Genomic DNA, 13124 nt, shown 5'->3' with positions numbered 1-13124 from the left:
AACGACAAAAAAAGGAAGCAAGATTTTTGAAGCATTTTAAGCCAGAAAGTGAGCAAATAGAAGATCAACGTGTGGTCATTTGATCCATAAAACTCACAGAAACACATGTCATGCTAACATTTCAGAGATTTTCACAGACCAGGCATTGTACTACTGACAAAACTTCCGGTTAGCTTCAAAACATGAGCCCTATTTACAAAAACAAATGTAAGACAAGAAGAGATACTTGATGTTTGACTTTTAGCTTGAAACTGGTCCCAGGACTAATTAACATCATGGGGTAGTTGAGTATGACTAGTGTGCCCACCGTGCACACTTAAAAAAATTCCTGATATAGTATATATGTGGGTATTTCTCACGTATTCAATTTTTTCATACTATCTAAAAATGTGAATGCACTCCATAATAATTTTGACGTCAGACTTAGTATGAGTAGTACGTTAGTATGCAATTTCAAACACAGCCAGTCACTACCTATTTCCCTACTTGAACTTATTATTTAAGTGGTAAATATTGTGTTTTTACAAAATACAAGCAGTGTAATAGCTATAGCCTATATGACAGATTTCTACTTGATTGTTGATTGCCTCTTTACCTCTGTTGATTTATAATCACTTCTGCAGTAGATCTGCTCCACACACACAAGACACCAATAATGGGCCCCTAATACCGTGCATCAATAGTTGCAATTTGCACAGGTTTCTTGTTACAGATGGTTCAGCATTGTGCTGAAAAGAATTTCAACACCTTATCTGTCCTGTATGCGGGAGTCTACATTTGACACAATAAGAGATCACTCACAAATATTTAAAAAGGACTTGCTTCATTGTCGTATTAGATGTCCTTAACCTATTTCTTTTTGCCGCACTGTTAAAATATTTCATAATGCACACCTTTAAGACCAGCGAACCATCACATATCCCTCACAAAACGCCCCCACCGACCTATTTAGTCGCACAGATGGTACATTTACAAACAAGCAGATCATCACAATTAGCCGTTGTGGCGATGCACTAACCGACGACTCACTTGGCAGTTTAAAGCAATAATTAAAACGCTAGTTTCTGCTTGTAATTTTAAGTGGAGCTCATATTCCAAATAAAACAACAACAACAATGTTCAAGCCGTTGGCTCGACTAATGAGTACATGTTTTGAGGGTTATAGTGTGAGAAAGGTGCCAGTGGAGCTCCCTGTGAATACATAATTCATAGAAAAGCCTTCATTCTCATGTAACCTTAGAAACTGACAGTTTCTCCACCAGCCACAGACGCTGGGAAAAGAATGAAGAAATTTTAGGCAGCACTTGGTATTAAAATATGAAGAACCTATAAAAAAAAAAAAAAGTGTGCTTTCCTGTCAGCGGTGATGTAAACCTCCAATCCGTGTGCACAAACCCACAGGAGCAACAGTTTAAAAGAAAAGCTGATAGCATTTTAATGGAGCTGAAACTTCTGAAGTCAATTAAGTTTTTAATGTTGCTTAGCAAAGCTTTGTTCCCATCCCAATTATTATCATGATTCTACAAATTCTAAATGCCTTGAAGCAAAAACATTTCTTTCAAAGTGAAAAAAAAAAAAAAAAAGTACAAACTTATCTCTATATTATGAAATGCTGCTTCGTCGCTTCACCCCCTCTATAATTCACTCTGATAACAATGTTAACTAAATGTTTATGGCTGCTTTGTCCTCGTTCACAAGATTAAACATAATAAAACATAAGAAAGAAAAATAAATCTGAACCAGCAGTTGATAACTGGTAGGATCAGAGGTTGTCAACTCATGGTTTGAGAGGAAAAAACTGGTTGCGGAATAGTTTTCAGTGTGTGTGTGTGTGACATTTCCCTGAGCAAACAATAAAGAAAACACTCACTATAACTTTGAAGAAGATTTGCAGTTTGCAACAACTTTGTACAGTTTGAAAACAAAAAGTTTTTCACTATTTATATTAAGATGAATCTGGGAGGGAGCTTTATTACCTCCACCAAGGAGGAAATATTTTCACTGGCATTTATTTATTTACTGTCACCATAGAAGTGTTTATTACATTTTGGAGGAGATCCGGATAGATATACTGACTCTGGATCAGTTTTAAATATCAAAAAATCTCTTTCATCAGTGGTGAAATTTCCAAAATTCTTAATAACACGATCTTTATGAAATTTAACTTGGTATGTCAGAATGGTTCCTCACTTACCCCAACAACTTTAATCTGGATTGAATCTGTATTGCGCATTTCATTACAATTCTTTGAAAAAAAAAAAAAAAAAGGGATGCCTATACATTTGGACCTACTGTATCAATATTCATGGGAATTTGGAATTTCTTCCAAGTCTGTAAAGTGTGAATGATCATATAGTAAACCATGATCAGGATCAATGATCCAGATATGGCGGCAGTAAGGTGTGGTAGCTCGACAGGTGCTGCTGTTACTTTTCTAAAACCATCCTATAGTACTCTGGCTTTGCCCAGAATGGCACCTCTTTCATAAAAATAGCACAATGCAGGCTCTAATGCGCACAAAATGACATTGGGTCTGTACATAATGGCTATCATCGTCATGATATGTATGGAAACTGGTCGAGAATGCATGGCTCGTGCGCAGGAATGTCTGACCCCGCCTAACTTGGTGGAGCAGCATGCAGTCGTGGAGGGCCTGCTACACACCGTCCCGCAGGATCTTTGGAGCCAATTTACAATATTCACCAATGTGAAGGATGAAGGGAAAGCTATCGCACCAAGGCCGGAGCGCGGATTGACCCGAGACACGCTTCGACGACGTGGCAAAACCCTGATTTGCATTGTTCTCCTCTTGTGTGGGGACGTTCAGTTTAACCCTGGACCCGTGGACCGGCCTGTGGCTTCACAACAGCAACAGGTAAATGCGACACCGAGTCTCAGTGTTCTGGTGGTTTGCTCTGGTGCTGCTCTCGCATGAGATAACATCACAAAACACTGCATTCCTGGGATACGGACTGTGTTTTCCTCTCCAAGCATAAGCGCTCACCGAACTCTCGTGGCTCTAAAACAACAAAGAATAAAACTCTTTCAAATTGTCAATCACGTGCGCGTGCTGTGGAACTCGGACTCAAAACCAAAGGGTGTCTTTGGAGGGCAGTATTATCTCAAAGACTTAGCACCAGCTAATAGACTCTAACCTAGACTATTTATGTCTAAGCGAAACGTTATGTCTCTCTACCCCGCTATACAAAGCCCTAAGAAATAAAGTTACAAAACTGATTAGAAAAGCAAAGGCCACCTTCTTCCTTAACGTAGTCAAGGAAGCAAAAGGAAATAGTAGGTTATTGTGGAGAATTATTGACAAACGTCTTGGCATACGACATACGACTAAATGTGAATGGCGTCATTCAAAATGATAGTGTTATTGTAGCTATGAATTTTAATGAATATTTTATCAATTCTGTACAAAAACTAACTCAATCATTTCCAATATCATATTAGTCTAACCTACCCCGAGTCAATGAAGCAATGTTTTTTACACTAAAGCCTGTAAATGAAGACAAAGTTGTAAGAGTTATTGACAAATTAAATATTAGCAAAGCCAAAGATATTTATCAGATGGATAGCCTGTTTTTTAAAAAAAAAACATAAGGGCACATTGTGTTCACCTCTTGCAAAAGCAACAAATCAATCACTAAGCGACAGCACATTTCCTGCTGCATTGAAAACCGGCATCAATACACCTGCGCATAAGTCAGGTGACAAACAGAAGGTCGGTAATTACCGCCCCATCAGCATCCTCCCCACAATCTCCAAAATTTATGAAAAGGTTGTAGCAGAGCAGCTTACTGAACACGTTGACAATAATGCGTTCTTAAACCCTCTACAATATGGTTCTAGGAGTAAATACTCTACAGAAGCTGCCTGCTGCAACTTTATTGAGGAAATCAAATCCAGCCCCGACCATTGGAGGCGTGGTGGGGGTGGTGTTCCTTGACCTCCGTAAGGCTTTTGACAGAGTCAGCCATTAGGTTCTCCTCAACAAAATGAGAAACTATCATCACTCTAACCAGACAATAAAATGGATCAAGTCATACCTCAGTGGCAGACATTGTGTGAGAAAAAAGAACACCCTTTCTCCACCTAAAGATTACACCACGGGAGTGCCACAAGGCTCCATCTTGGGACCTTTGCTCTTTAGTATTCACATCAACAACCTCCCCTCTGTCTGCACGGCCAATGTTATCATGTACGCAGACGATACAGTGCTGTTTGTTCATGGAAAAATTGGATGTGATTTGCCAACAAAAGTAACTGATCAAAAGCAAAAAGTATCTGACTGGTTGTTTCAAAACTGTCTGACATTAAATACTGACAAAACATTCGCAATGTACTTCACAAATAGAGGTAAATGCATAAATGATCCAAACATTTTTATTGATGGCAAAAACATTAAAAATGTTAATGAATTCACCTACTTAGGTGTAACCCCAGACCCAACTTTGACTTTCAGAAGTCATGTAAAAAAAAATTGAAACACTTTAAAATTTAACTTGTCCAACTTTCGACACATACGGGGGTCTCTTACCACTGAGGTGTCCCACTTGTACCTAAACTCTATGATCTTGTCACATTTTATGTATTGTATATCAAGTTGGTCAGTGTTGTAAAACGGTTCTGGGGCCTCTTGAATCATTATATAAGTATGCGCTCAAGATCCATGATAAGAAACCCAGGCGCTATCACCATTGTCAAATACTAACTATGGAATTCTGAATTTTAAAAACCTAATATTCTACACTAATGTTTGCTTACATTTTAAAATTATTCATGGCGTCGCTGCACCTCCTCTGAGAAAATGCATAACTTTATGTACTGACAAAATGTCTCAAACTACTCGTTCTACTTCTAGTGGAGAATGCAGCATCCCAAAATGCAAAATACTTTCGCTTAATCTGCCTTCTCTGTAATCGCTATGGGTCACTGGAACACACTGCCAACAGAGATTATTTCATGTACTGCATTTAAAGCATTTGCTCATTCAACTGAAAAAGGGCTTCTAGAAAATCAAACTTGTACTCATGATCAGTAACGACGTCATGAGGGAGCAGCCGTTAACCTGGAGAAGAGATTAGTGGAAAATTGTATAATGTTTCAAACTTATTTAAATTAAATGAATGTTAATGATGATGTTAAAATGTATGAATCCATGGTCACATGCTCATCTACATTTAAAATCAGTTTTTGTACTGTAACATCAACCTGCCCTGACTACAGGTGGAAATTAGTATTTTTGCTATAACCTGGGACAATGCATCTTTCCTTTTGGTCAATGTTAAATTGTGCACTGTCGCTGTCTAAATAAAAACCATACCATAACTGTCAATATCTGCCAAAGAGGACATCTGGTGCTCTCTGAGTGCTCTTGTTTTGTTTAAGTATAATTATTAATTAAATACAAAAACATCCGAGAACTGGTTCACGGCAAAAACTTTGATGAGACGTTGAATCCCATTTTTCTCATGATAATATTTACTTCTTTACTGTACAATTAAAAGATTAGAAACCTAATTGAAACATGTCCAGTTGACATTACAGGCCTGGATGGGCAATTTTCTAATTAATTACGTTGAAAATAGATTCATTTCTGCCTAATCCAGCCATGTTGTGTATTTATCTCTATTAGCCAGATGGATATGTATATAAACCAGGCACATTCCACTGTGTATGTCCAAGTACAGGCATGGCAGTGTAGTTCTTGGTGAAAATGGAGCACATTGAGGCTGAAATTTATGATTGCACTAAAAATACATTTGAAAACTGTGTGGGCACTGCTGGGAAGAGAGTGCTGAGGAGAGTAATAAGGAATGTGAGAAGAGAAGGAGGCAGATGGCCACCTCCACTCTGAGACAGACAAGCGGGCCCCGGAAAAACTCAGCAACAGCCTCTGCAAATGACACCCTGAGAGACTGGTGTCGCATCACACGACACTAATTCCACTGCTCGGACTGTGCAGCGGGAGCCTGATTCCCACTTACACTGTCAATGGAAAGGTTACTTTTGAAAAATGGGGCTCTCACCATGATTTAATTTACTGGCTAACCCTTAGGAATAGAGGCCTAACCCTTTGGGGGGCGGTGTGATTTAAACCAACTTTGGTTTTAGGTCTTCTCTTCTTCCACTCTCTCCTTTTCAAGCTCTCATACGATCCCATCTCTTTTTTTAAGGGAGTGAGAATTGATTGGACAACAAGTTATTGTTAGACGTTAGTGTTTTAAATTTGTCAGGGATGGACAGCACTTAAGGGAGTCCCACTGGATGAATTAAGGTCTTCTATGAAAAAGAGCTGAGCTTTTGTTTCTGCCATTCAAAAACACGGCTTCCTCCAATCAATTACAGGATTTGGGGTGCAACTTTACAGAATGAAGAACCAACCAACAATAAAAAGTCAACCTTGAGGACAAGAAGCAATAAGGTTTCCTATAGGGCTGCCACTGGGCACAATGGGCTCTGTCTGTCAAATTAATTAACCTAGAAACCCGTTTAATTCTTAGACTTAAATGAAGAGTGGCTGTATCCACAGGAAAGAAACAACTCTGGAGCAGGAGGTAATTGCATGTCGAAGTGATTTGTTCAAAGCCACACGGGCCACCAACCTGTTTGGTTTCATGCATATTTTGTGAGGGGTGAGATGTTAATGTTGGATCAATGTAAGGTTATAGTTTGATTAGCAACACGAAGGTCATCGTGCTGCTAGGGTCTCATGTCGCAACTTGTAACATCTGCTTGGGAATAATAAAATGGGGCCGTGTAAGCTTTTCCTTATCAGTGCTAAGAAAATAACAGTGGGGATTTCTTTTTTTTTTTCTTTTTTTTTTATTTAAAGCCTCAGTAATTTCTCTGGTGCGCTGCGTGAAAAGACAAATTTGTGGCACTTCTGCTGTTCATGCAAGAGACAACGCAGGTGCCGCGCAGCTAAGACAATAGACTCCCCACACTCAATTACAATTGTAATCCATCTGTCATACCTTCACCCTTCTAATTATGTCTCTGTGATGTGGCTGCTGAGAGCTCAGTGCCCATTTACACTCTGAAATGTGAGAGATAATAATGCACAAGTGACCACTGGAATACTTAACTGCAGTGCAGATAGCTTAGAGGCAGGAGGCTTTACTCTCAGGGGAGATTTAAAAAGTGTGGCGTATGAGAGGGAAAAAGTCGACTTGCATTGTAATTTATACAAAGATGTATCCTTTGATAAGATTAAGAAAAAAAAAAGTCAAACGGAGGGAAAGCCAGAAAATATAAGGCCAAAACTACTGTGGATTTTCCTCCTACATGGCTGACAAGTACCTGCTGCTGATTGGGAGCCGCAGTGGTAGTGATAATGATTAGAGGTATTATATGTGACAGTAATGGACCCAAGGGCACTGACCTTCAACCCTCCAGTTGTGGTATTTTCCAGAGACCCTATTAGTGGGTGAAGCAGGGTCTTTGTTTTGATGGCTAACTTCGCGCTCCGCTGGGTACACATGATAAGTGGGTGCAGCTGTATTAGTTAGCCGGGAGGACTTTGGCCACCAATTTGATTGTGATCGCAAATGCTTCCCGCCTTGTGTCTGCTAATTACCCAACCTTTTGAGCAACCTCGAACCGCTAAGAAATACTTTATCTTGAGTGTCTCTGATGCCCAGTGTGACAGAAGATGCTTAATCCACCATCATGGAGAATGACTAACACCAGTCCCTCCTCCAGTGTGTCTCTGTGTGGGAGAAAATGATTTGACATGACTGTGTGGAGACAGTGATGGATACCGATGACTCGGCTGCAGATCATTACACTATTTATACAGTGAAGAGAAAAAAAAGCAGTGGGGGGGGGGGGGGGGGATGTCTCCTTTCTCAAGGACAAAGCAAATCCTTTTTATTGATGACAAGCAATGATCAAACATTATACACAGAAAAGAAGGATACAGTGAAATGTGCAAAGACGTGCCCAGAATTCCGTATTGCAGGTGTGTCAAACTCACTTTAGTTTCGGGGCCAAATACGGATCGGTTCAATCAATCACAAGTGGGCCGCAGGTTTTAGGCTCAAAAACAAACAATTTCAACATTAATATGCCCAAGTTTGCTCTTCCAGTTATAAATTAGACATAAAGTAGGGAAGGCATCAACTATATCAAAGCAATAAGTGACAGATATAAATTCCTTTGATTTATTTTATTTATTTTTTTAACAATTTTTATTTAATTTGGGGAGATTTTGTGTAATAATTTGAGTAAAATCCCAGGATTTTGTAAAAAAAAAAAAAAAATTGAGTTCTTTCAACAGCAATTTACAACTGAATTATTTGGTAATTTACACAATGATTCATGTTTTTATTTTCACTTTCTCCTGCGGGCCAAATCGAATGCTCTGAAGGGCCAGATTTGGACCCTGGGCCTTGAGTTTGATACAAGTGATGTATAGCATCCTCTCTACTGTGTTCTGTGTACTTTATTATTATCATAATAGAAAATATTTTTTGTCTGATAACACATTCCCCAAAAAGGTTGTCCCCAAGTGTACAAAATACTACAGACACTCCTACTATGCTATCTTCTGGTGTTTTTGTAAGTTGAACGGTTATTGATTAATTGGTGAAATGAAATGGACATGTTACCATTCAAACCTATTGAACCAGAGCACCCCCTGCTGTTTGTAATTACAACACAGATTACTGTATTAATAATACTGACTCCGAGGGGTTCAGCTTAAGCATGTACTTGCATTTTTTTTGGGAAAATGTAATTTGTCTTGTCTAACCTTTATCAGTCAAAGAGCCATTTGAACCCGTTTCCAACAAAAAAGAAAGCATTAGGAGCCAAAAAAAAAAAAAAAAGCCCTTTTGAAATAAAAAATGTAGATGAAACTGCATTTAACATTGTTTTTTTTTTTTTTTTTTACCTTTATGCTTTGGGTTGAAGGTTATATTTCAATAAAATACTAAATGATGAATGATTTTGGACAGTAGGATAAAGTATCTAAACAACCCATGAAGGGAAAGGACCAGAGTTAACATAAATTAAACCCTTGATTTAAGATAGCAAACTTTCTGCATTGAGAAAACAGTAAATATTATGAAGTAAAAGCAAAGACTAATTTCCTTTAACTTGAACAGAAGTAATTAAATAGATGCCAGTAAATGTTTGTATTTCTCTTTCCAGAAATTGCCTCATGGAGCTAATTACCAGTAATGGGTGAGTCTTTTCCTTTTCGATTAAGATTCACTCTATTGGAACTGTGCTTTATGTTTGCTTTCAAGCTATTTTGGTTCTGTTTGACCTTTTAAAGAAGTTAAAACCTTTTACTGTGAGCCCAGTTAGTTTTGCTTATTTTCTGACCAATATCTGCAATGATCAGTTGTTGTCCGGTTCTCACAGAGAAATTAATATATCTTAACAGCGTGTAAAACATTTGCTCGCTTTCTCATTAATTCAGCACCGCCTGTTTGACACTTGTTTTTTTCTCAGAGCAAATGACCTCATTAATTAAACTTCACATTGCTATTGTTTGGAACATACACCTTTTAATCGACTGATTCAATTACACACACTGAGAATGACATTATGCTTAGATCTGTATAATGCTCTACTAAAAACTACAATTACATAATCCACCAAAAAGAAAGGACACTTGCTAAAATCAGCATTTAACTACATGGATAGTACAATGCTAACACATAGATGATCACAGACAGTAAATCTACTGGTTTATTCTCAATACGGATCTCAAACTCACTTTCCGTAACAAAACACCACTTACTTCACGCACCATACAGTAACCGTAACTCTGTCATGATTACTTTATGGTACGTTAATTCATTATTGATACAGTAATTCATTGTTGGCTGCTGTGTAGTTCCACATCTTAACTCCGGTTTCATTTCACAAACAGAGACACGTTGTGGGTGTGTCTGTTTACTCTGGACAAAGTCATTGTAGAGCCATGAAACAACCCAGACTAGTCACAAACATGGCTAAAAATGGCACAGATCACCTAGTGCAAGTATGCTCTGAAACAAATGACTTCACATGGATTATTCTCACTATTTATCTTTTGTCGAGGATAGAGACATTGTAGATACATGTAAGCCGGGGGTCACCAGCACGGTGTCCGCTGGTTCCAGACTGCCCGCATGGACCGTGTGAGGGCTTCAAACTCCCAAAGATAAATACAGATGACGGATGTTGTCAGTTTCTTGGTAGAGTTACATTCTGCTGCACGTGATACGTTTTTGCATTAAATTAACAGTCTTTGATCATTTATTTTCACTGAAACATTGGGACAAATATTGTAGCTAGGTTTTGTCAAAGCATTTTGTTAAGATAAACACAAAGTTGTACAAACATAATACATGTTTTACAATTAGTTAAAAGTTGTTTGCTAGTGGCAAGTAACATGACAATTCCTTATGTATTCAGATGTAATCAGCCGTGAAATGTTGTATTTAAAATGGATTTCTCAACTGGTAGCCCTTCAGATTATTCAGTAGTTTAGAAGTATAGCTTGCAGAGGTTGGTGTTCGAAGGTCATTTTTACTGCCAGAAACCGTACTAATTCTGTTCTATGGAAGCATGACGAGGTTAGAAGCTAATGACGACCCGATGCACACGTCTTCCAGTCAAGCGATTGACCTTTCGCAAAACCCCGCCCACAAACAGTCATCGTCCAATCATACGTCTGAGCAGTAGCGGCTGGTCAATAGAGGGCGCTAGGGCGCCGCCCCACCACTCAGCATGTTAGTTTGAGGAAGACTTAAAAAATAATAATGAATAAAAAAAATACTACAAAACAAAGTTATAACTGTATTTAGATAATCAGAATGAATGTTATATAGATAATGATGATGTGTAAAGTTGTTTTGTTCATCTGTGTCTGATTGGTGACATGATTCCTCCTTGGGGAGCAAAAATCATTTCTGTCCACTCTCGTTAAAAGTTGTACATGCACAGTAACTCCTCTTCAATTAAAGTCAATGGAGTGTCTCTGGGCGCAGCCTACATGCGCCCACAGTCACTCTGCAGCTGTGTAGATATATATATATCGATGTATATACCAGAGTTTCTCAAATTAATAGAAATAAATCTATTCACGAGACACTAAGTACTGTTTCTTTCCACTTATTTACAAAAGGAAATTCTTTAAAATGTGTGTTATCACTCATTCATTCCATTATTATGATCTATAGTTATTGTTTTTTTACAGTTTTCTGAGCAAAATGATGTAGTTGGACATAAGGGGGTACTTGGACTCAGAAATGAGAGAAAGGGGTACTTGAGCCAAAAAATGTTGATAACCACTGGTATATACTACATTTTTTCTTGCTTGTTTATGGGTTCTGTGGTTGGTTTGAAAGCAGGTCTGTAACTGCAATTTTCCCTACTTCTTTATTCAAAGCTACACAAACCCTGTTTTTGGTGCATATGTTTTTTGGAGTTGTAGCCCCCCCGGAGAACAATGCACCAGCCACCACTGCATCCGAGCAACCGTTACTATGAAAACACGGGTCCGACATGTTCAGAGCAGGTACAATGATGAAGCATAGCTCAAGGCTATTGCAGATCGGATACCAGGTACCCCAGGAGTTTGGCTGGGGGAGTCGTGTTCTTTCCATTCCCAAAGCTGAAAACACAACTGGAGCGATGTCTACGCTGGACTATAAAACTATAAAAACGTCACAGGGAGGTGTGTCAGTATGCGTGTATGTGTAGTATGGAGTATGATTTTGATTAAATATGGTGACATAACTATACATTCACGTACCTGTAGCGCTGTGAGCTTGCTTCCAAAAATTCCTCATGCCGGTGTTATAGATTAAGTGGCGACCATTTTAACTGGCGACTGACTTCCCTTAGCTAGTGGCAGATGTGTTGGAGGACCAGGGTGCTAAGCTGCCCTCGTCGATGCCAGGTAGCTTTTATTTACGTTGTGCAACTGTTTAAAGTGTTAATATGTGATTGTGTTTGCAGCTCCGTGTGCGAACGCATCACATGCATAACACCGGACTTGTCGGTGCGAAGTGGACTCACCGCGGCTGTCGTAAACAGGAAGTTACCTATCTCGCACTTCTTCAACCCTATGTGTTTTTATTATGTTTTTACAAAATCTACAGTCCGTATAATATGATGAAACAATAAAACAATAAACACATATATGATCTGTCATACAAATAAATAAACACTTGAGTCGCTTCCAGTCGATTGGCGGTTAATATGGTCCCCACTTAAACTATAACACCGGGGTAGCGCTGCTCCCTTGTCTATCCAATCCAAACAGTATTTCCCACACGACCACATAAATTGCAGACACAAGCAACAGAAAAAATTGTGCAGTTTTGGCGTCCATGATTGAAAGAAATTAAGGAACACACTAAGAATAAAAAATATAAGTAAACAAGGTAAAAGCTGTTGCTGCCTGTCTGTGCATCGCTTTGATAGTTGTATTATCCCGTTTGTTGTTTGTTTTAATATGTTGAATATCTCCCTCCACAGCATATTGTAACTCATTTTGTCTGGATCTGGAGGATATCGCACAGGTATTCCTCCTTAAAGGGGACATATCACGCTAAATCCACTTTTTTAGCCCTTAAATGCATTTTGATGTATATTTAGATTGTTTAGAAGCACAGAAAAGTTCTAATTAATCTCTTCAGGTGCTCCGTTGATATCTTTATATTCTGTTTTGGTCATATTTTTCAATCTGTTTCGATTTTTAGATTCTCTATTACGTTTTTTGAACAATAACGTCAGCGGAACTGCCAAATCGACTCCAGGCCCAACACTTCGAGCAATCCGCCATTTTTATTTCTCGCTTTTATTTTGTAGTCCAAGCTCCAGGATGCAGAAGTTACGAGAGGAGAAATCAAAATGTTTGGTTGTTGGATGTAGTAACCCACACGCTTCATTACAATGTCTCCCAGCATCAGAACCTTTTCAAAGTGCCTGGTTGAGTTTTATTTTTCACAGAAATGTACCCACATCTGTGGGTAAGGTCATTTTTGTGTGCGCGCAGCACTTCAAGGACGACTGCTTCAGCAACCTCCGCCAGTATAAAGAAGGATTTGCCGAAAGACTTTGTCTGATTGAGGGTTCAATTCCTTCTATCTTTGGAGACGACAAACAGA

The sequence above is a fragment of the Gouania willdenowi genome, chromosome 7, assembly GCF_900634775.1.
Source record: "Gouania willdenowi chromosome 7, fGouWil2.1, whole genome shotgun sequence".
NCBI lineage: Eukaryota > Metazoa > Chordata > Actinopteri > Blenniiformes > Gobiesocidae > Gouania > Gouania willdenowi.
Note: the sequence above shows the minus strand (reverse complement) of the source record.